This window comes from Cucumis melo, chromosome 2 (assembly GCF_025177605.1).
Source record: "Cucumis melo cultivar AY chromosome 2, USDA_Cmelo_AY_1.0, whole genome shotgun sequence".
Taxonomy (NCBI): Eukaryota; Viridiplantae; Streptophyta; class Magnoliopsida; order Cucurbitales; family Cucurbitaceae; genus Cucumis; species Cucumis melo.
Genome location: NC_066858.1, coordinates 8,911,314 through 8,918,865, shown reverse-complemented (window position 1 = coordinate 8,918,865; position 7,552 = coordinate 8,911,314). Strand labels below are relative to the sequence as shown.

The 7,552-nt window shown below is 32.6% G+C and overlaps 1 long non-coding RNA gene across 1 annotated transcript; it reads right to left on the bottom strand.

The window, feature by feature from the left end:
- Window positions 1-5,316: 5,316 nt before the first annotated feature.
- LOC127148151 (uncharacterized) lies at window positions 5,317-6,958 on the bottom strand. The gene is made up of 2 exons (XR_007818907.1): window positions 6,590-6,958; window positions 5,317-5,752 (listed from the first exon to the last, which is right to left on the bottom strand). It is a non-coding gene; the product is annotated as an uncharacterized LOC127148151 (long non-coding RNA).
- Between the last annotated feature and the right edge of the window lie 594 nt (window positions 6,959-7,552).

Below are 7,552 nucleotides of genomic sequence, written 5' to 3'. Positions count from 1 at the left end.
GAAGCCATACGATTTTGTTCAATACGCTCCTAACAAAAAATCATAGTAACTATTCAAAAGTCATGGTGGGTGAGGGGTGGGTGGAGGGGCATGAGACAATCACAACAAGTCATTTAGTTGAAGGAAACAATCCAACTACATTTAAAAACATGGGTAGCAATCGTGGCAGTCATTTAAAATCCAACTAAAAATCGATACTCGAAACAAGTGGCATCTAAGCATATTTCATCAAACAAGTCATTTAGTTGAAGAAATCAGAACTCAAGTGACAACAACCCAACTACAAATCAATACTCAACAATACATAAAGCATGGGATATAAAAAAGATCATTGGGGAAAGGGAGGGGGGAGAAGGCATTAGAGAAAGTCACAACATTTAAAACCTACTTCAACTAAATCTCACTACTCAATGGGCAGCAACCTAACAAGAGATCAAAACATAAAAAATGACAACAACTATAAAAAATGACAACAACTATAAAAATTGGCAGCAACAACATTCACAACAAGATGTTGACAGTCACAACAACATTCACAATAAGATGTAGTTACCCATCTATAAAATATGGCAGAAACTATGAAATATGGCAGCAACTATAAACAATACAAAAGATAAACCAACCAGAGTATCAGCCACTTACGAGTTGATAGGTGTTCCATCTTTCTTCACATGTGCCTTCGTCCAAACATCTACTTGGGTAATCGGAGTTGAAGAAGAAGAGTTTTTCTATATTGAAACACAATAGTGAGTTATATATTAGCTATATGTGCTAAATATAATAATGTTATTAATTACATAAAACTATACCAAATCTTCAGTTAGTCGAGCATAGCCTCTACGACTACATGTATGAGGAAGTTGCTTCTGTTTCATATCTTTAAAAGATAATTATCTAACTTTTCCCTCCTTCTTTCATATGATATAGTCATATTCTTTCAAAGTTGCAACATTACTTTTAACCTTTAACCTTGTATAAACATTTCAAAACTACTTTTAAATTAGAAATTTACTACTATGTTAAACAAAAATTAAAATTCAAAGTAAAATCATATCATTTCAGGTCATTGTTATCCTCAATTGAAGTCTCGACTTTTTTATAAAAATAGATTTAGAGATTTAAAATAAGTCAGAAAAGGAAAAATTAAAGCATTGATATTTGCCCATACGATGGGTTACAGATATTCGACATCACCATAACATTGAAATGAAATATGAGACTAAGCTTACCTAACAAAACATGTCTTCCCATTTTGTCCCAAATAGTGTTAACATAAAACATTGATTACATCATTTCAAGTCCAAAATCAGACAATGCAATTGGAAGACATAAAAGAGAGATTAAACATAATGTATCCCAAACTAAAATACAACAAATATCAGAACACACACATATACAATTTCAAAAATCTATATCCAACAGTTATTTTATAATGTAATTTTAATGAAATAGCCTACTCTATTAAATAGTTATTCTAATGGCAGCTAACAACTCTCTTCTTATTCAACATATAATTGGTAAGTTTTTTTTCCCTGTTTGTTTGTTTGTTTTTTTCCATCTCTGTCAAATCATTTTTATTGCTCTTTGGTATATCTAATCTACCAATAGCATATCTATGGCAAATGACAGAAAATTGATTAAATTGACTAGTCATCTTGGAGTAGTCCTTCCATTTTGGATATCATTCACTTTCATGATTCTTTTGTCACTTTTCATAAATGTCAACAAACTTTTTTAGTTGTCAATCATTTCAGGGTTGTAGTTAGCAAAACAAGCGAGCTATTAAGAAGAATTATAAATTATAGCCTTAACCATGTAGAAAACATCATTCTAGCTTCAAGAAAATGGAAATAAAAAGAAGAGAAACATTCAAAGTTGACTGAACGAAGCTAAGGTTTTAGCAATTTTGTGTTTATTGCATAGTTTTCTAGCTGGGTTGAACATGTGGGTGTGGAAACAATAAAAATTGATTGTTTGTTTTCTTTTCTTCTTCTTCTTCTTTTTTTTTTTTGGTTGTTTGCTTTGTTGCCATCAGGTCAGAATTGTTTCTACAGATCACTGCTAGAAATCAATGAAATCACAGATAAATAAACATCTTTTTAGAAGTTTGCACAACAAACTTTGGTCATTTCTGATACTTTTCTCCTTCTCTTTTTATCCCAATACTCATTCCAGGTTGATAGTTCTTTGTTGAAATGACCTTTAGATAGGCAATATCACTATGATAATTCCATATATAGTTTTAATGTCTCATTCTTCGTAAATAAGCATTTGTTTTGAACTTCTTGACCTTATCTTTGTCGAATGAGTCTGTAAATTACATTCAGTTCTTGAGTTCTTTTTACATTTATTTCTTTAGGTTCATTTTGATTCATATACTTTCAGCATGTATTTTTCTTATACTTTGAATTTTACTTCATTTTGGTGCTTGATCTTTTTGAAAAGTGACAATTTTAATTTTAGTTCATTTTGGTGCTTGATTTTTTTAAAAAGTGACAATTTGGAGGAAAATTAAAATGAATGGATTAAAACACAGTCATTTGTTGAAAGATTAAAATAACCATTACAAAATAACACATATACACATCTAGCTTCTATGTACATATACATACATAATTTCCATAAGGGTTGAAGAAAAAACAAGATTGATACAGAGAGAAGTCTTGGGAATAATCAGCATCAACTGATTTTTTTTCACAAATATCCTTGCCATTACTCAAACATCAACTGAAAGGTTTTCCAATAAACATCAAACAACTAAAGACAAAATAACCTACATTATATTCAACACAAACACCAAACAACCACAGACATCAAACAACTACAAACAGAAAAAAGATAAACTAGTAAAAGAATAGACAAATTAGGGCAATGGAAAGATGATCGAACATACCAGATGAAGATGGATTGATAATCCGAAAGAGCCCTTCGCGTCAACTTATGCTACTCTACTTTATTATTTCGTGATAGGCAGGGGGACTTATAGAAATAGATGGAGCTTGGAAACGAAAGTGATGGACTGAAGAGAACAAAGAAGACGAAGTAGGAGATTTGAGTTGTCCAGAAGATAAGAGAAGACGATGGAGAGAAGATGATGGAGAAGACGATGGAGAGAAGACGATAGAGAAGACGATGGAGAAGACGATGGAGAAGACGATGGGGAAGACGATGGAGAGAAGAGAGCCAACGGGAGATCAAGATGATCGATTACTTTTAGGTTTGGGCTCCAAATTATTTTTTCGCTCAAATCTTTCCCGCTTTTCTTTTATTTTTCTTTTTAATAACACTTCGGTTATGCTTTTAATTCCTTTACTCTTTTTTTTCTCTCGCCCGCTTTTCTTTTCTTTTTTTTTTATAACATTTTATAATACATGTTATTAAAAAATGTTATTGAAAGCCTAATCTGTTGTAGTGATTATTTATAAAAATTAACCATTTATTTTTATCATTATAATGAATGACATTTATTCTCTTATCCTCAATAGTCACTCTAAAAGTTGAATTAAAGGAAGCAAGAAATCAGTTTGAGGAGTTTTCCAAATCTGTAAAAATGATGACAAGTGGAACTCATAAATTATATGACTTGCTCGACCAAGGAAAAAGATGTGATGACAAAACAGGATTGGGTTTTTTAGAAAGAGGATCTGACAGAACTAAAAACAAAACTATATTTGTAAATGAGTCAAATAGTTATGACGACCAGAGAAAGATAGCAAAAGAAAAGAAGACAGAAGATACTATTTCGCCAATTAAGTCTCTGAATAGACGAAGACGATGGATTTGCTATTTTTGTGGAAAGATTGGTCATATTCGGCCATATTGTTATCAACTGCAAAGTCTATTGTAAGACAAGTCAGCAATTAGAGCAAACATATAAACAGGTGCAGGACAGAATGGAGACCTAAAGTCAATAAGGAAAACTGCAAGGTAGCTCTTACTTTTGTTCATAATCCTAACTCTACTGACCAGTACGTTGATAGTGGATGTTCCAGGCACATGACAGGGAATTCATCATTCTTCTCTGAACTTAGCAAGTGCAACACAGAATTAGTCATGTTCAATGATGGAGAAAAAAGAGGAATAGTCCGCATAGGGAGTTTGTCAATGCCCAGAATAACAATTATTGGGCTAGACGTCTGATGGTTCCAACAGTCGGTCTTCTGTTATTGGGCCCAAAAGTCATGATCTAAGCCTAGTTTATTTACCCGTCAGTCAAGCAATAAACTTAAATTTAGTTGATTTATGCGTTGTCAGTCATCAAACTTTTCGTAACCCACGATCATCTCTGGTTAGTTACCATCGTCTACTGTTGTTTTATCTTTTATTCTTGTTTAGGTATAATTACTCGAGTGTGCACACAATGGTGGTCACTCGTGTCAAGTCTTACAAGTCGACTGCTTCCGCACATGTTCATCATTCTTTCAGTTCGTTTGAATCATCTCACATGACTCCAATCGATGTTGTTGGAACTACACCTTTTATTATCTGCCTGAGTATGCATCTGTTTCAAGATTCGAATATACCAGATGTCTCTACTGAGTTTGACACTACATCTGGCGAGTCCAGGGCTTCCTCTACTGTCAGTCCTACTCTTGGTCAACCCCTTGTGCTATCTGTGGTAGGTGTATAGGCACTAATGGTTGAGTCTCTCTCTTTGACAGGATAAATCAGTTGATTTTCTAATTGGCATACAATGTTGGAGAATATTTTGTGTGATCGTCGTCGAGCGGCTTTGGAGTCTGTTGTTTCTTCTAATGATTCTTAGGCTTCACTTTATTTTTGCAACAAGCAAAGGGAAGTGTTGTTTATCTGGATTTCTGTGATTGGGTTTTGTCATCTGGATTTCTGTGATTGGGTTTTGTCTTCTGTTAATTTTCTCTACTTTTTCGTTCGTGCAATGATTTTGGTACATGAGTTGTGTGATTTGCTAAGTGTGAAAATTCTAGCTGTTATGGTATGGTTTCTGTTGATGAGGTGTGCTTGTCTGCAGAAATAAAGGTAGGTGGTCTCAAGCGAGAGTTTGTTAGTTAATGGTCCCACCTACTTTATTTTATCACAAGCAAATTAATTAATTAATTAATTGGTTATGGAGTTGGTAAAGAATATGTTAAGAATTTCTTTTCAAGGGTTCCACATGTGGTTAGGATTTATTCCTTATATATTGGTAATATTCTCTTTTCAAGGATGGTCTCACGGGTGGTTAGGATTTATTCCTTATATATTGGTAATATCTTGTATGAAAAGTTATGTGAAGAAAAAGTGTAAAAGCTTCTTGACGGTGAGTTTCTTTTGGGAGTTCTTCATAAAAAATAATACGAAAGACCAATAGAAGAATCATCAAGTTGTTCGGGGCTTGAGTTGAATACATCATCTTTAGAACTGAGATTGAGGGGGAGATATTCTGTCCTTCTTATGAGTTATGACTATTGTATTCTTACATATTTAGTTTTGTTGCAACAGTTCTAGGACAGCACGATGATAAATGTGCAAAGTGTTGTACCTCCAGTCATAACTATGTATTCAACTGTTATTGTATTTGTGATTAATACAATCTTCTATCCTGGGCAAACTGCCCCCCAGATGTAGATGCATATTTATCGAACTGGGTTAACAAATGTTGTTGTGTTACTTGTTCTTTTTCCATGTTACTTCAGCTTAGTACTCTTTTTACAATTGTGGTTACAACTGTTACATATCACTAGGACCGTTCATACTACAGAAGGGATGACTTCAATCGACAGTGGTAAAAGTACTACGAATTTGAAAAGAAGATGGTGATGCTAAAAAAATATACCCTGACCAATTGTTCATTCAATATAATGTAAAAGATGGTGAATACTGCTATTAAATATTCGTTAGTGAGACGTATAACATAATGATTAGGTTTGTTAACGGGAAATTGGTGATATCAAGACATGATACAGTCAAAAGTAAAGCATCCACCAAGTTAGTTGTCTATATATACGAAAGAGTTCAAGATATAATCTCCATACTATACTACACAACTAAGAAAAGCAAAACCTAAAACTTTATGAATTTTGTTTCCAAAATAAACCATCACAAGTGTGACTTTGATTAAGTAAAATTTAACTCTAAAAACAAGTTAGAACTACCTAATTGTGACTTTGAAAGTAAAAATGAACTAAAAATCACCTAAAAAGTTTTTAACTTTCAAAACAATTTAAAAATTTTCAAGTCTACTTTCAAACTCTAAACCAAACATCTCTAAAAAGTGTCAAAGTGGCAATATAGCTCTTAGAACAAGTAAAACTATCTAAGTGTAACTTTCAAACTGAAAACCAACTAAAAATTACCTAAAAAGTTTCTTAACTCTCAAAACAAATTATGAATGTTTAAGTGTGTATTCAAAACTCAAAACCAACTACAAAATCTCTTAAAAGTGTCTAAGTGGCACTTTAACTCTAAAAAATAAGTTAAAACTACTCAAATGTGACTTTAAAACTCAACCAACCAACAAAGTCTACTAAAAGTATAAAAATATGGAACAAATCTCAAGATAACTTAAGCATGGGTAAGTGAAACATTTTACTTTGAAACCAACCTAAAAAGTAGCTAAGAAAGTGCTTACTTTTAAACTCAAAGTCAACTTGTTGTTGCACTTCGGTCATCAACTCACGGCTCGATCAATTAGCAGTACTATTACATAGAAATAAAAACAGCAACGACAAGGCAGATCAACACTAGAACAAAAACTGCAAAATAGAAGCAAGGTTAGTAGACAGTTGAGTCATGCAACACGCACTCTTTAAGATGTTTTGCAGCTATGCTCGAAATTGTGCAAACAGAATATTGCCCCATCATCCACAGGATAAAAGAACATCTCTTCTTCAATTGATTTTGCACAAAAATCAACTAGAATCAAAATCACTGAAAATGACAAACACAAGTAGAGCTTGGGAAACATTTTTATCATGGAATGAGAATGAGAAGACCATTTGTTTGTGTTTTGGAATGAGAGGAAAACCAAGGCTTATATAGTGGTAGAAGATATATACCTATGGTCACAAAACGGTAAAAAATTTATGAGGGAGAAAATCGTGGGAGTAATGATATTAAAACGTTAATAACCTAAACGGTAATAAAACGTTAATCAATTAACTTTCAAACCTTAATATTGTAAAACGTTTTGAAGAATGAAAAGAAATTTTTAGTAAAAATATATACATTATTTTATCTCTCCACACCCTGCCCAATGAACGGTGGCGAGCATGCGGAGATATAGATATATCCACATTTGTCTATCTCTTTCCTACTTCAAAAACTTGGGTATCCTAAGGGTTCAAACCCATTAATCAATAAGTATAAGGAGCCTCCACTTCAAAATTAATCCATGTGAGAATATCAATGAGATTAAATTAATATTATATTTTTTTCTTTCACAATTTTTTCATTCAATACAACTACAAATTAAATTACCAACAAAAGCTCTAAATGTGATTCACTTTTAACTATTGAAACAACTTTTCAAACACAAAACGAACCTAAAAAGCTTCTATTTAATAGTAAAATGGAAAATTTGAAAACGATTTCT